Genomic DNA, 16,884 nt, shown 5'->3' with positions numbered 1-16,884 from the left:
ATAGGCTACTTGGTCTCTTTCCATCCTGAAATCTTAGCAGTCTCTTCTGTATTATATATTCAGAGAGGTACATGTATCTCGCTAGGTCGCCCTGTAGAGCACTCCGTGTTACTTGGGTTATTTGTGGAGCAGGAGGGGTGGGGGGAAGAAAGAGGTAGGCAGTCCATAGCTCAATGTTTCTGTTCTCATTTTCTTTCCTCTCTTCTATAGTTTTTGGAGGACATGAGGATTTAACTTCTAGTGTCTCTGACTTTAACTGCTTCTCTGCTGAATAAATATGCCTGATATTTGTGACACTTGTCTGAGATACCTTTGAAGCTCCAGGTGCTTCCATAGTATATAGGTGTGTTACAGTGCAGTGCTTAAGATATAACAGAAATCACAATGAAGGGATTAAAGCAAGCTCCTCAAGGGGGACATGGGATGTCAACTTTCCAGGTAAGTTTTCCCAGTCTTTCTTATTTCTAGTATTGATTAGGCCCCTTTCGTTGTGCACTGCTTCAATAAGTTTATGAAATATGTATACTGTAATGTGTGCAATTTATTTCACACAGAGAACTTTCTGCATATTGATAAAACATCAAGGAATTTACATCTAAGGCGTTATGAATCTTTCCTTAGGAAAATATTGCTGTCTCCAGATGCTGGCAGGGGCATAAGATGTTGTCAAAAATATTACAGCTGCATGCACCATTCAGATTTGCTTCTATATTGGCTCAGCAATTGCAACTGAAATCTTACGCTCACTTTTAACAAACCCTATTAGGCATAACTTAAAGATCTTCCCTTCCCTGTCATGTTAGGGTACTTTACGCTTCTCTCAGCATATTCATCTTTAGAACTGGCTTCTGTGTTTTTAAGAGATGACTGCAAAAATAATAATAAACAGCTTCTGACTCAGTTACTAATGGTTTCATCTCCAGTTCCTTTGTGACTTAAAAACAAGTGTTTATTTATAAAATGCCTTCAACAAGGTTACATTTCGGGATTTATTTTATGTCACAGATTAAATTATTTCTTGTTTATTCTGTTCACTTGAAATGCATAATTAATGTTTCACAGCATGTTTAGATTAGTAGTTACATTTGCTTCTTTACTTAATTTTAAGTCATTTAAAGCGATCTTAGTGAGACTTAGCCTTAGTACTCTCTCAGTACAACCCATAAATCAGGTTAAATGTTTGAGTCAGTGAGCTCTAATGTTGCTTTTAAATCCAGAGCTCTGGTAAAAAATACATTTTATCTAGTGCTACAGTAGCTTGTCACCCACCAATAAATAACAGTGCAAGTTTCCCAGTTTTAAACAACAACAAATCAAGAATTTACAAGGCATCTTTCATTAATTACATGATCTCCTAGAATCTGCAAACTCTTTTTGTTATTCTAGCAGAGAAAGCACTTTTGTTCTCTGATGCTGGAAGTTGCTATACATTTTTCTAATTGGAAATCTTCAAAATGACAGCATACGTGCCCACACACATATGTGGGAAGGTGTGAGTGCGCACGCGTGTGTGTATGAGAGGTTGTCAAGGGTCATGGAACAATTTGCATGGTGGGGGTGCTGGGAACCATTGAACCAAACTGTAAACCCTGTATATGTTGGAAACCATTTCAAGCCAGGTGTGGTAGCGCTCCCAGAACCCCCAGTTCTAGCACCTATGAAGGACGTAAACATACCCTTCAATGGTGCAGGTGAGCGTGTGGCCACAGTAACCTGATTTAACACTTCTGATATCTTACCACTTTATAGAAGTAAATATATATATATATATAAGATACATTTATTATGTATCAAGTTACAAACTCAACTGATTTCAGTACTGGTCAAAGTTTCAATGTGGTGTACCTCTATTGTACACCACATTGAATTTTATTAAAATAATTTCCTCTAAGCTTATAGAAACTTTTTAATTTTAAGAGCAACTGAAATATACTAACATCAAGAAATTTATTTGTGTGCCAACATTGGGTGGACCAGTATTAAATAGTCTTAGAATGTCAACCCTAGCCTTTGGTTCAAAAGGTCGCTTTTCTTGCCTTTGCCCTTGCAAACTGAAGCACAGCATCAGAGAGATCCAAAGACTGGCCAAAGACATTTTCAAGCAATAAAATAGCAAGTGATGTCAATCTCTCATCAGCTGAAGATATATTTTAATGATCCTGAGCTTCAAAAAGCAGCGTTCACCGCTCGCGACTGTGACAGGCAGCATGAGCAGAACCCTCAAAGCAATCCATGCATTAGGAAAAGTGTCCTTCAGCTCTGCATCATGAATGAACTTGGAATGGAGAGTGCTTCTCATTTTGCAAAATGTGACAGATGTTGTCCAGTTCGACATAGAGTTCTTTATCATTGACGTCTGAACATTCCTCATTTGTCAATGTCCAGTGAAGGTCCATACAGTTGTTCAAGAGTGTTTTGCTGTCCACTGGCAGCTTACTAAGGTCATACAACCCTCCCCTTCCCCCCCCCACAGCCCCCAGGTCTTTTCATGGTGCTTCATTTGTCCAAATATTTCTTCAATGGACACTCAAGCAATGTCAACAAGTGAGCAAAAAAACTCCCTTTTGAATTTTTCTTTCAAGCTTCCCATCAGCTTATCTTTGCCCTCACAAACAAACTGATGCTTCTTCTGATGAAAACAAGTTGCCTTGAAGATAGGCTCAACATCTAAGTTTTCCACCATTTCTTTAGCAACAGTGATGGCATCTTCAAATGCCTCTGTAGGCCACAACGAAATCAAGGCAGCTTCTCATCAAAGTAGTCATGATGTCCATTGACTGAATTTGTAATACCTTGCTTACAACATTTACTTGGAACAAGATATTGTATCAAACCACAACTGAGGCCAGAAATTTGAAGTCAGTGATCTGGTTTGCCAAGCTTCGAGCCTCCTGTTAGATTCCAGCCTTGGCTTTACTCGACTGCACCAGTTCCAACAGAGCATCATAAACCTCAGTCTTTGGTACCTTACTGGACTTACGCTGTCCATATGGCTCTCCCACAGAGTGTCACTTAGTGGCTTCATAGTCACATTTGTAACATTGTCCATGAGGATCTTCCACCTAATAGTTGATGCTGAAAACAGGACATATATTCTTACAGTATCTCTCTTTGGAGTACTGCAATCTAAAGAAGATGACTTTGCATCTGACACAATCAGGTTGAGGGACTGGCAACTACAAGGCATGAAAAAAGCTTTTGGATTCAGAGCAAGGATCCTTGCCTGAACACCACCGTTTCTTCCTTCCATGTTTTCACTGTTGTTGTAGCCCTGGCTGAAGCAGTCCTGAAGCTTTATTTTATTCTCATTTAAAACATTTATAAACAGTTCCATTAGGTCTTTTCCAGCAGAATCATCCACAGACCAGAAACAGATAAAATGTTCCTTTGCTTGGATATAGCTATTCTTGTCGTCAATAAATCTTACTGTAAATAACATCTTTTCACTGTAATAAATGTCAGGAGTGCAGTCAATTATTATGGCATAATATTTAACTTTGCCAAGCTGCATCAATATGTTATCAATCACCTCCCTTGCCATAAGGTCAATCAATTCATTTTTAATTGTTTTGCTGCAATAATGGTCCATAGCTTCTTTATGAAGTACTCAGCGTAGGCGCTCAGGCATGACATCATCGTATTTCCCAAGGAACTCTACCAAATTGAGGAAATTACCATTATGTTCAGTCAACAATTTATCTGAAAGCCAAATTTTTCTTTGCAAGGAAGAGGGTAATTGAGATCAGACGCTCAAGCACATTTCTCTAATACTGAGTTTCTACATTAATAATGCACTGGTTTTCTGAGTCTATGCATTTAGCCACTGGAGTCTGGACTCGACCTCCATCCATGTAGAGTAGGCTGTAAAATGCCCTGCTGACTTTTCAGGTTGCTGCAGAGCATCAACCAAGTGATGCCAATAATTGTATGAAGAAAGCACAAGCAAAGATTTTTCATTCATGTCAAATATTTTGCAATAAAAACAGAGCACTTTGTCAGTTGATTTAGAGTAAACTAGCTAACAGCAATTCAGTTTCTCACCATTCTCAAGCACTCTTTTGCAGTGTGACTTTGAGAAATGTTGCTTCTGCTCATTTACTGGAAATATCATATCCATGATATTGCCAGTCCGTTCAAAATTTTACAATCAATATTGGCAGAATTTAGGATCACTGGCCAGCAAGCAGGATCTGATGTATCAGTTTGTGGAGTACAATTTTTCTCACTGCTGTTTCTATCATCATGCGAGGCTGTTTCTCTCCTTTTCATGTAAATCAAATTTTTCTTTGTCATTACTCACCTTTTCATGTGACCCACATTCTTCATCATCACTCTTCTTTACACCACCAGGAAAATTGGAGGGTTCTCTGTCACTTTCCTCTCATTTCCATTCCTTATCTTCAGGTCAATCTGCTAATTCCTTAGTAATAGGACATCTGTCATTTACACTTCACTCCTCAATTTCTTCTGCACTGGGACAATCGCTACTGCCTAGAGTCTGGTCTATGTTGTTCTGTTTCAGATATTTTCCTATGAAATTTTCCCCTTGCTTCAAACTAGATTCGAATTGAGCTTTTCACTTCTTATGCTGAGCCCCTGAAGGCTTCTTCGGGAATATCTTTTATTTTCTATGTGGGAAAACAGACCGTGTTAGGGCAAGCAAAAGTTTATGTTCTGCAGTCTTAGAAAGTAATCAAGCATTATATATTAGATATGGCAAAAGACTTAACAGAATTTCTTTTATATTGTTGCACAGATAGGGGTTCAAAAGATATCTCTGGCATTTCATTAAATATGTCCTTTATTAATTGCTACTTACACTCTTCAAGTCTTACATCACAAGTACACTTTCACAATTATACAATAAAACAAGGCTCACAATATCACAGCTGGGCTCTAAGTTCATTCTTATATCTCACTGAATGACTGGTGACACCCTGCTACCTGTAACTTTAGCGCCCTCGTGGCCAAGATGGAGTCTGCTCTTCAGGTAGATCTGGCCAAGAGAAGGCGTGCGCAGGAATGCAGCAGGAGAAATCCCTTCCACCCTATGGGCTCCTGTTCCAAACCCCCCAGAGTGAACACACCCATCCACAGGAAAAGTACAATGGATATAACAAAAGGAGATATTTATTTACAGAGAGATGAGAGGAGAAAAACAACAAGGGGAAATATAGGGGGAGCAGTAAAACAGGGCTGCATTCAAACCAAGGCCCCACAGGCCCGGTGGTAGCACAATCTGGAAGGGCAGACACTGAGCAACGTGCCTGCACACAGAGCTCAGGAGGCCTGAGCAAAGTTCCGGTCCAGTGGTGAGTCTTGAGTGCTTCTGGTCGTCTTTGGTGCTAGTGAACTTTCCCCCAACAAACCCCTCCGATGCCCTATTCTGCTGCTCTCTGCAAAGCCACACAGAGCGACCACCTCTCCACTTAACTCTCTAGCAGCTTCCCTCCTTGTTCCCAATGCAGAGTCACAAGCCCCAGTATTCACAGCCCCATGCAGCTCGGGGCAACAGTGATACTGGGTCCAGCTCCGGTCTGTCCTTCTCGAGCAATTCCTCCCTGGCACAGTGCTCCTCCTGGCTCCTGTCCTGGGCTGTTCCCGATTGGGCCTGTCCTGCTCAGGCCTCTGGTAGGTTCTCCCTGCTTCACTTTTCCAGGGCCTCTCACAACCTCTCTCCCTCCCTGGCACTCCAGTGCCACCCCCCTAAGTTTCCCTCCTTTTTTCTTATTGTCCCCCTCTCCCCTGGGAAAAATATTTAAAGGGGCCATGCTCTCTAAACCCCAAAGGGGTTACATACCCATGAGGACATGGCTGACAACATTCTAGGAGGTTAAAGGAAAACATAGTTCCCTGAAAGTCTGAAAGGTTCCACAAGATTCTACAAAGGTTGAGAACATTCTAGAAGGTTAGTGAAAAATGAATCCATATAAAGAATACCTGAAACATTTTTCTTCAAACATTCTATTTTCCCTTTTGTCACTAACGACAAAAACAGCACCCTGAGCCTGGCACCTCCAAGCCCAGCATCCTAGGCTGTTGCCTGGGTCACCTGCCCCTAAATCCATCCCTACCTCCCACTTTCTCATCTCCATACTCCTATTCCTCCCTCACTTCACCTTTCTTTTCTCCTACATCTCTTCTTAGTCAATCCTAAAACATCTTTTTCTCCCAACCATGATAGGGCTGCTGCTATGCTCCTTCCTTAGCCACAGCCAGGCTAACTGAACACTTCCTATCCCCAACCACCTATGATTAGGTGGAAATTGAGATGACAAAGCCTGTACTCTTGCCCATATTGTCTGGTACCCAGGCGTCTGATCTCCTTCATTCCTCCTGCCCTCAGTAGGGAGCAGATATCATTTCTGCACCTGGGTAGGAACAGTCGATTGGAGGAGGATGGAGATACTAAAAATTCTATCTCAAGCCACTGCTGAGTACCAGCGGCAGCAGATCAGGCAGGAAAATCTTTCTTATAGCTGCCCATGTCCTTCTAGACTACCTGACCTATGCAGCTGGGGGGAATTTCAGGCTTCCTAATCCCCAGAGCAGCAGTATACTTGATACAAAATTTATATGAATTCATCCATATATTCTGGCTTTCCTTCCTCCTGATAATCTCCCTAACAGCATCCTGGATGATGCAGTGTCTCATTCTGCTGGCATTACAAATGATGTTTTCAGAAGGTTGTCGTCAGAAGTAGGAGATTCAGAGTGCCAGGTGTAATTTACAGTGTTTGTTTTGAAGGTTTTGGTGGGAACAAATGCTTCTCAACCTGTGAGTGCAGAGGGCTTGATGATCAGCTGGTGTAAATCAACATAGCTCTATTAGCTTCCATGAAGCTGCACCAGTTTACACCAGTCAAAGATCTAGTCCTCAGTGACCTGCACTACCTGTACATTCTTTTTAAATCATGAGATGTGATTAATATTTTTCATTTCCTGATTTTTTCCCCAATTTATATCATAATTATAAGAAGTAATTATATCATTATCTTAAATTTAGGAGTTTGTTGGATCTATAAATATGTGGCAAGAAGTTGATGTTTGTTTTTCACACTGATCTTTCCCCATGCAGAGTGACTGAAGCCTGCAAGGGCATTTATCATACTTAGTAATTATAACATTCCTGTTATGTTTATAGCATACACGTAGAGAAGTTAGATAAAACCGTACAGACTCTTGCTTGGAGGTTGCAATATAACATGACTTTATTTCTTAGAATTTAGAATAATAATACCCAGTAACCTGGAAACAGGTAGGCAAAGCAGGCTGCTGACTAAAGCAGAGAGGCACAGCTCACGCAACATTACCATTGTTAAATGCGGTCTCTCCGCAAACTGACTGCTGCTAGGCACAGATCACACATTTCCCTACAAAGCAGTGACAGAGCCAGGTTTTGCAGTTGGGGTGGCATGGATATTTTGAGGTGAGCTGGAGAGTGAGCCTGTTCCACACTTACCTGGCAGTGACAGCCCCTGTGCTGTGGGGCTGGACCTAACTCACCACTCCCAGGAGTTCCAACCTGGCACCTGGGGTTGCAGCACCATTAGGGCTGCCAACCTCCAGGATTGCCCTGGAGTCTCCTGGAATGAAAGATTAATCTTTAATTAAAGATCATGTCATGTGGTGAAATCTCCAAGAATCTGTCCAACCAAAGTTGGGAACCCAAAGCACCATTCAGGTTTGGCCTAGCCAACCCTTCATCATGACAGAGGGGCAGCTGGGCAAATGTGAGTGAATGGTGTTGTGCCATGGTGCACTGGGTCACAGCGTGACCCTGTGTGCCATGTCACAACACCCAGGGTGGGGAGCCAGGCCCAGCCCCATGGTATATAGAAGCCACCACTGGTGGGTGAGTATAGGGCAGCCTCTATCTCCACTGCCATGTGAAAGGCTTCAGACATATACCTAGGCCAGCAGGAGGCGGTTACCACCTGACCTCTCCTATTAGCTCTGCCACTGCTACGGAGTGACCTACTGTGCAAGCAAGACCAGGAAAAAGCTCTGAAATCTGAGTTTGCAGAAGATGAACTTTTTTCTGTTAAAGAGCAAGTTAGTATCTAAGTGGACATAGGTTTCAATATATTTAAAAATATTTCCTCCCAATGTTGAAAATAAGATTGTACTTTCTCCAGCATCTCTGTTATTTCAGTTGTTCTTATATAGGCAATGCTGTCTATCCTATGGAACCTGCAAAGTACACAGCTCTTCAGAACGTTGACTAAAATTGAGCTCTATTGATCAGCTCAGGTGGCAAGAAAAGAATGTGCTTCCAGGGGAAGACAACACTTCTTGCTTCTAATGAATCCTTTCCCACAACAAGACTTTCAAAGTAGGGAGACCTTAATTGCCACCATTTGAAGAAGATTGGATTAGAATTCTGTTGATTTCTTACATATTAAAACTTCACCTTTTTGACACAGCCTTAGCAATCTGTCATCCCCTTGATAAATATAAGGCATCAGCTTTGTGGAGCAGAAGCTAGATTGCTTCAAATAAAAGTAAACATATTGTCATTATAGTAATATCTAAGACAGCTGTGACTCACATTTGGGTCTCAATGAGACTATTCCTCCAAAATCAGGAGAAGGGAGAAGGGTTATCCAAAATCTGTCAGGAATATCTAATCTTGTCTGCGTTTGGATCACAGTGCTAGTGCATTCTGAAGCTACCTATTTTGCTTTTTGTCTTGTCTAAAGTTCTCAGACATTTCCTGGGCACTAGTTCAGGAACGATTTACTATCCCACATGTTTCTGGAGGGATCAACTTATGGAAGTTAGGTGCCTAGGTACTTTTGAAAATACCACTAGGTGCCTGTCTGCATCTTCAGGCACCTAAATATCTTTAAAAATCTGGTCCTAAGTGACTTGGTGAAGGTCACACAGGAAGTCTGTAGAAGAGCAGACAATTGAAGCTGCATCGTTCAAGTCTCAGGCTAGTGCCCTAACCATTAGATGATTCTTTCTCCCCTTTAATGGTCTATGATTGGGGCTACTACTCATTATAAATAAGGGTGGCAGAATTCAGCCATTAAGGCCTTTTCTTGCAATCACATGGGCACATATGTGCCATTTAGGTACAGCCCAAAGTAAAGGGATGGTTAGAGCTGCACCTTCCCACAGAGTGTACCTGGAGGCACAGTATCTGCAGGAGCTCTCCCTACAATGCAGAGGTTACATGCCCACTTCTACACTGCCTTAGTGCTTTGTCAGCTCAACAAACTATCCCTGTCCACCCTGTGTGACTGGTCAGCTCTGCACAGAGGCATAGAGTAGCAAACCTTACTCCTCTCTGCCTCTCTTTAAGGTGCTGAGTGCCTTCAAGGGAGGGAGCACTTCTCATGCTAACCAGAGCACAGGAGCTGCTGTTCTTCCTTGCCTATATAGAATCATAGAAATGTATATCTGGAAGGGACCTGGAGAAATCATCAAGTCCAGCCTCCTGCTCTTTGGCAGGACTGAGTAACCTAGCCTTTCCCTGACAGGTGTTTGGAGGTTTTTGTAAACAGGCGGAACAATGATGGGAAGTCCACAGCCTCCCTTGGGAGCCTACTCCAGAGTTTAGCTACTCTGATAGTTGGAAAGTTTTTCTTAATATCTAACCTAAATCTCTTTTGCTGCAGATTAAGCCCATTACTTCTTGTCCTACCTTCAGTGGGCTTGGAGAACAATTATCATAGGAGGGTCATGAAAGGATGGTGCACTTGGTTATGGACCACATCGAATCTTGCCTATGATTAACTCTTGGGTGAGCAGCCACAGCAAAGAAGTCAATTAGTGTGAATTAGAATTTATGGGATTGAACCCCCACATAGTGGATCATGGAGTTAGGTCCCCTCCTGAGCCAGTTAATTTGTATAAAACACTATATAGCATATAGTGTTTTATAAAACATTTTCAAGGGTTTAGTGATTATTTTTGGAATTTATTTTCTCTACGAGTATAAATAACATCTAATCATAAAATCCAATAACAGAGGAAAAACTGAAGCACATTGCTCAGGCCATATGGGTGACTAAAACACAGACATAGGGATGATTTAAACAGCAAGCTGCAACTTTACTAATTTAACAATGGGGGGAGGTGCTATCTGCCCACCTTCTGTCACATACCATTAATTTAACTGGGTCCAATGGGCTTCAGCTGCCTCACACCATACAACTGATAATTCATGGTTGAAGCTCTTTGGCCTATCCCTGACACCAACTCACTTCTGAATTCTTTTGCCACCACCCCACAAGAAGTGTAGGGGTACCAAGAAGTATTTCAGTCTGCAAAGTCTCCTTTTCTCCTTTCAGGCCAAAGGTCCATCAGTCATATCCCAGCTCCTTCTTACCCCTGGGAACTGACCCTTTTAGCTTTTATCCACACTAGACACTGGCTGTAAGTTGAAATTAACTGACATTCCCATATTCCTCCTAGCATTTAAACTCCTAGTCTTACTCCTTTTAACCTAAATTGTCCCTCTACATGCTGCAAGACAGGCAATTGCTCCTTGGGTTCCTGCCAGTTTTTCCAATAGGAAAAAATTCCTTCCCAATTCTCCCCAAGCAGGCAATCAGTCAGACGTACAGTGTCCTGGAAAGACAGTAAACACATTTACTGAGTTATAAATAATGGCCAGATGGCCCTATGCTTCCTGGGAAGGCTTTGAATTAAGAGAGTGAGGGTCTGTGAGAACTAATTGGCTCCCCTAATGACCTGACGAGCTTGCCAATATAAAGCAAATAAGCTCCTCCTCTAAGCACACTTCCACATGTATTGTGAGGCACAAGAGGTCCCAGGCTCCAGCATCTTCCACAGAACCAGAGATGCACAGTGGGCTGTTCTGGATGCCCCAGGCATGGTTGGTGTCAGCTGTTAATCTGGATACAGGTGTGGCATGGGAGCCCAAAGCCAGATAATTGTTTATGCAACCTGATGATGTAGGAGTTCCTGGTAGTGGCAGAGGCTCTCCCTGATTCTGTCCACCACAGTGAGCTGATGATGTTATTAGCCAGATGGCAAGTACAACATAGGATTCCTGCTATGTAGTCGATGATGGAGTGCACCTCATATATTCCTGAACAGCAGCAGGTGTGGCATTTGTTGTACCTTGATGATCAGTCTGTTGACTACATTCTGATGCTGGATGTTAGTTAGAGGAATATTGGCTAGGACTGGTAATTATACAAGATGTGCTGGCTCAGTATGCCTCTGATAGTTCTCATGGAATGATTAAACTATGTGTCTGCTAGTTTAGGCAGAGTTTAACCAACACTATATTTTTTTCTTGAAGAAAAGAACAAACATTATCCGAAAGATCGAAACTGAAGGCCACTATTGTACTAATGCTGGCATTTGATGTTTGGATTCACTACTCGAAGAAAAAAATTTTCTTTACATTTAGTTTATTTTAATATGATTTCTTCCTCATCTGACCAAGTCAATGCCCAGCAGCATGTAAAATCTACTGGAGCAGGAAGTTATTCAGTTGAAAACTATGCTGTCTGACAATGTGATATCCTCAATAAAGGCTTCTCGTTTCACTGGCCTGAAGGTTGAGTATTAGCACTTCAAAAACTGTTCAGTGGGATCTCTTGAGGCAATAAGTTAATGACCAAAGATCTTAATGGTCTACAACAATCAATGAGTGCATTCCCTGTAAAATGTGAGCAATCTGGGACTAATTTGAAGAAAACCAAATAAAAGGTACTATTGTAGTGTAGCTGCTGCAGAGATAACATCTGAGGGGTATGGTACTGCATTTGAATGTATGCAGAAAAGCAAGGCTCTAAAATCAAGCACTGAGTCTACTGGAGATGAGAATTTATTTTTCATTTTTAGCATTTGTTTAGATAAACTGATCTTGAAGGTTTTTCAAAATGGCTGTGTGATGGGGCATTTACTCCACACAGGCTCTGAATAGATCTATGTGGGCCTCAGAGGCAGTTAACATACTAAGCTGAAACTGGAGGGAGAGGCAGGCTTAACTGAGGAAGAAGGCTATCTGGGGAGAGCTTAGGAGAGCACTAGAAACAGAGGAAGGTCAGACCAGAAAGAGGGCTGTAGGGGGAGAGTGTGTAGTTTCTCTGGAAAGAGAGAGAGAGCCTGCCCACCTGTCTGAACTGGCCCTGGCATCCTCTCCTGAGTAAGGAAGTCTGGTAAGAGGCCAGAAGAAAGAGAAAAGTCACTGGGAATGGAGCAAGGTCCAGTGGTAAACACTGATAACATGGCAGGATTTGGCCTATCAGTGAGATAACTTTGGGACGTGCTCAACTGAGGAACAGAGCATCAAGAAGGGATGAGAGGTCAAGCCAGAGGAGGTCAGAACTTGCTTTAAATTTATACTTTTAGCTTGAGATTTTTCTGTTGGATTCCAGGGAGGAACCCTGAGAGTCCTAGCTGTGAGAGAAGGGTGAGCCTAGAGATTTGTTTGGGGAGAAAGTCCAAGAAAGGCCATGGTAGGAAGAAGTCCAGGGAGAAAGCAGCAAGCAGTTGCACAGAGCAGTCCTTGGCTGCTGGTTATAGGGTCCCTGGGTTGGAACCCAGTGCAGTGGGAGGACCTGGGTTCCCCTACCAGCCACTGGAGATGGTGATGTGAAGCCCCTCAGAAGGGACAAGGATGACGGACAGTCCTGACAAAAGGGACTGAGGACCACAGAGCCCAGCCTCAGGGCTGAAGACCTGATACAAGGTCTGGGACACTGGTTTATTGAACTTTCTGTTACTCCAAAAGGGATGGAGGGCTGAGTCACAGGAGGAGGTGGACCACCAGATGACCAGAGCAGCTGTAAGCAGGGAAATGGCAGATGGGGAGAGAACTGCTGCACCACACCTAGCATATGAGGAGGCAATTCCACAATGAGTAGCCCTTTCACAGGCTGCCTAATGGAAATTCCAGAGCAAAAAATGTTAACTGTTTCTTATTGGTTCCAACTGACAACGAAGTTTTGGAACAAAGTAATGGATCTATTGGTCTATTATTATTGGATTAGTGTAGTGATTGGAGCCTCAAGTAAGATTGGCATCTCTTTGTATTAGGCATTGTACAAGCTTGACTCTGTGATAAATGGTTGCTTTTCTCCAAAAATCAGAAAATACTCAGGTTGCTTCCAGTCTCCACAGACCAATCACTTACCCCTGGTCAATTTGTACCTCACATCAAAGGCAATGCTTGTAACCAATCCTATAGTAAACTAATCAAGGATTTATTAGCTAGGAAAAGGAAATGAGGGAACTTTCATAGGTTAAAGTAGGCAACACATATATACACAAATGTGTTACAGTCTTTGGTTCCAAAGGATAACAGAGACGTAGTAATCTGTCAGCACTAAATGTCTTTTAGGGCTAGGCATGGTTGCTACTGAGGATCTGGGTTCTTGTTTCCTAATCCAGCTCTGTGAGAGTCCAAACAGCAAAGAGATGAAGAATTTTCATGTCAGCTACCTTTATTGCTTTCTTCCAGAGTTCAAGCTGATGGGATGAGCTTCCTTGCACATAGCATCTTCACAAGTGTGAGAGGGCCATTAGCCCAGGCTTTGTATCATGGTGTCTCACAATGGACCACTTAGTTCTGATAGTCTTTCTTGATGGGTGAGGGAACCATTCCGCCTGCCTTGGGCTCACAAGTTCAGAGCAGGCATTTTTACAGTTATAAAGCAAAACTTAACGTATCACCTTAATAGCATGGGGTACAAGTAAGATTAATGCATGCAGCAATTTTCAAACATTTTATAGAGTCTAAACACTGAACACATCCTTACAACTCTAACACCTATCTTGAACAATACTAACAAACAAGTGAGCTAGTCTGGTTTCCAGCTGTACATTTGTGAGTGCTCAGCTGACATGTACAGCCTTGGCAACAGCTGGCACCTGGACTGCCAGTTTCACAGTCCCTATTCAGGAAAAGCACTGAAGCACATGCATAAACTTTAACAATATGCTTAGTCCCATTGAATTCAATGGGACTTAAGCAGATACTTAAGTGCTTAACTAAATCAGGGCACTCCTAGTTCCTGCCTTGACTGTATAAATTATAATAATTGTTATTCAGAAAGGACATAGGAACTGTGCATATATGCCCTGAAGTAAGTGAGTCTCCTTGAGTTTACAGGTAGAGAATTAGGTTAGGGAAAAGGATTGAAGTCCAGCAAGAAAAGCAGAGTTCTGTCATACACACCAGGAGTACAGGCTAGGGGCACTGTAACAGGGGAAGGGCTAGGGAACATGGCCCCTGCACTTTTAAAAGCAGGAGGGCTATGTCCTCCCTCTTTTACCATCTGTAAGGGTGAGCAAGGGAAGAGGTGAGGGAGAGGAGAGAATGGGGTTGAGGTATTGGGAGTAAGAGTAGTGAGGGTTTTGGACCTCAGAGGAAATGCTGGCATGAGGGTATGGCCTCAGGGAGAAGGAGTGGCACAAGGGTGGGGCCTTGGAGGAAAGGGATGAAGAAGGATGTGGAACAATGGTTCAGGTGCCGGTGGCCCCCCAGTTTTAGGAAGTTTCTGCTGTTTCTGGTAGAGCCTTTGTCCAGGTAACCTGTTTTGCCCTGGATTCCTCACTTGGAGATTGTGAATCCTGAGTGGAGGGATTCAAGATAATTGAACTGGACTAGCAGTGACCACATAGACTAGAGGTGACTTTGCTGCAAGGTCTGACTAGGCACAGAGCTGACTAATCAGTAAAGACTCACAAGACCAGGGACAGCTCAATGCTGACTTTACAGGTGGTGGCAGCACAGAACTAACTTCACAGTATTCTGACAGGTGGGGGCAAAACTTCACAACAGGACTTGACCAGAGCTGAGGCAGCAGAGCTGCTGTCACAGAACTGCATTAAGTAGGTAGTGAGACTGGAGCAGACAGTGGGGAAGAACCACCCCATAACACCACTTAGTCTGATTAGATGCATGTGTGGGGTTCAAGGTGGGTGGTGATTGTTTAGTGACTAAATTCTGGGCCTCATCAAACTGGACCATCAACTATGGGGATGACATACTGATTAGGTTTTGCTGATTAAATTTTAGATTTGCTTATTTATCATGTTTCTTTTTTCTGTTTTTCTCCCTTTTCTGCAAGTAAAGGTATTTGTGATTCCATGTTCCCAAAAATTCCTGAATGTTTGCAAGTGAGTAAGAACAACTTAGATAGGTGACCAGGATGGTTAGATTTTAATTTCTCAGAGCCACAGATATAGTACAGCTCTGGGTGAGAGGTCAAGCCACAGATTTCTTTAGTAAAAGACCCCATCGACAGAGTGAACCCAGTTCTTGTTGCTGTCACTGGTACATGGCAGAAGAGTTAAACCTACGAGAATACCTTCTGTAGCTAAGGGTTTTGGTTTGGTTTTGGTTTTGCTATAGAATTAAAGTAAACTTTCTGGGGGGGAACAAAACATGGGGGGAAGCATTTTTATGTTATGTAGCAATGACAGAAAGTATGGAGTTTATAATAACAATAATGTTTGGTCTATGCATCTATCCATCCTTGTATGCACAGGCCAGAATCTTTGGCATGATTTCAGCATAAACCTGTAAATCATATCAAGCAGCAGATGCTGTTTCTGTGTCTCCTACAGAGAAGATGTAGGCTGAATAACTATAACAGTGAACTAGCTGCTAGGCTTAACCACAAACTCTTGCTAAGCTGTGAAGTAACTTCTTCTTTTACCCTTTTCTTCTATTTTATATGCTTTTTGCCCATACATTTGTAAGATATAGTAGATCAGACTATACTATGATACAGTATCATAAGATGTAATGTTATTACTAGTCAAAGAAATCTAAAGGCAAAGACAAATGATTAGAAAATTAAAGCTATCTAAAACATCCTGTAAACGAATCCCTTCGTATGAGGAAATAGTTCAGACCCTGCTGTCAATTTTAAGAAGAAATGAGATCAATAAGATTTCATATGAATAATATACACATTTAGAATTATGATATATTGAGAACTATGTTAAAATTCTGTCTTTAGATTTCAGTTATCTTTTCTGCAGGCGGGGGTATGGGGTGAGAGGGTTTACTCTGTGGGGAAGTATAGGAGCTGGGTCTAGCCTCCGTCAGTTTGCAGACAGATAGTCTAGATTAAGGGGGGAGTGAGTTATGCCTCTCTATTTTAGGGAGCAGTCTGCATTGTCTCTCTGTTTTGGGGGTTCTTGTGTGTTATCTTTTTGAATCTCAAGAAATAAAGAAATGTTATGTTGCAGTCATCCAGCAACAATATCTTATATTTGTATTTAACTCCTCTGTGATTGCAGAGACATTGGCCATTATTTTGAAAACTCGTGGCGATCGAGGGAGGTCCCAGATGATTTGAAAAAGGCAAATATAGTGCCCATCTTTTAAAAAGGGAAGAAGGTCTCACCTCAGTCCCTGGAAAAAATCATGGAGCAGGTCCTTAAGGAAACCATTTTGAAACACTGGGAGGAGAGGAAGGTGATCAGGAATAGCCAACATGGATTCACCAAGGACAAGTTATGCCTGACCAACCTGATTGCCTTCTATAATGAGATGACTGGCTCTGTGGATATGGGGTAAGTGGTGGATGTGATATATCTTGACTTTAGCAAAGCTTTTGATATGGTCTCCCACAGTATTCTTGCCAGCAAGTTAAAAAAACATGGATTGGATGAATGGACTATAAGGTGGATAGAAATCTGGCTAGATTGTCGAGCTCAACAGGAAGTGATCTATGGCTTGATGTCTAGTTGGCAGCCAGTATAAAGCGGAGTGTCCCAGGGGTTGGCCTTAAGGTCAGTTTTATTCAAAATATTTTTTAATGATCTGGATGATGGGATAGATTGTACACTCAGCAAGTTCGCAGATGACACTAAGCTGCGGGGAAAGGTAGGTATGCTGGAGGGTAGGGATAGGGTTCAGAGTGACCTAGACAAATTGGA

At 42.2% G+C, this 16,884-nt stretch overlaps 1 long non-coding RNA gene across 1 annotated transcript; it reads left to right on the top strand.

Moving 5' to 3' along the window:
• Positions 1 to 310: 310 nt before the first annotated feature.
• LOC115649447 lies at positions 311 to 16,327 on the top strand. The gene is made up of 2 exons (XR_003999819.1): positions 311 to 438; positions 16,243 to 16,327. It is a non-coding gene; the product is annotated as an uncharacterized LOC115649447 (long non-coding RNA).
• Positions 16,328 to 16,884: the final 557 nt, after the last annotated feature.

This window comes from Gopherus evgoodei, chromosome 3, assembly GCF_007399415.2.
Source record: "Gopherus evgoodei ecotype Sinaloan lineage chromosome 3, rGopEvg1_v1.p, whole genome shotgun sequence".
NCBI lineage: Eukaryota > Metazoa > Chordata > Testudines > Testudinidae > Gopherus > Gopherus evgoodei.
The sequence above is the reverse complement of the archived record's forward strand: the minus strand, read 5'-3'. Positions and strand labels throughout refer to the sequence as shown.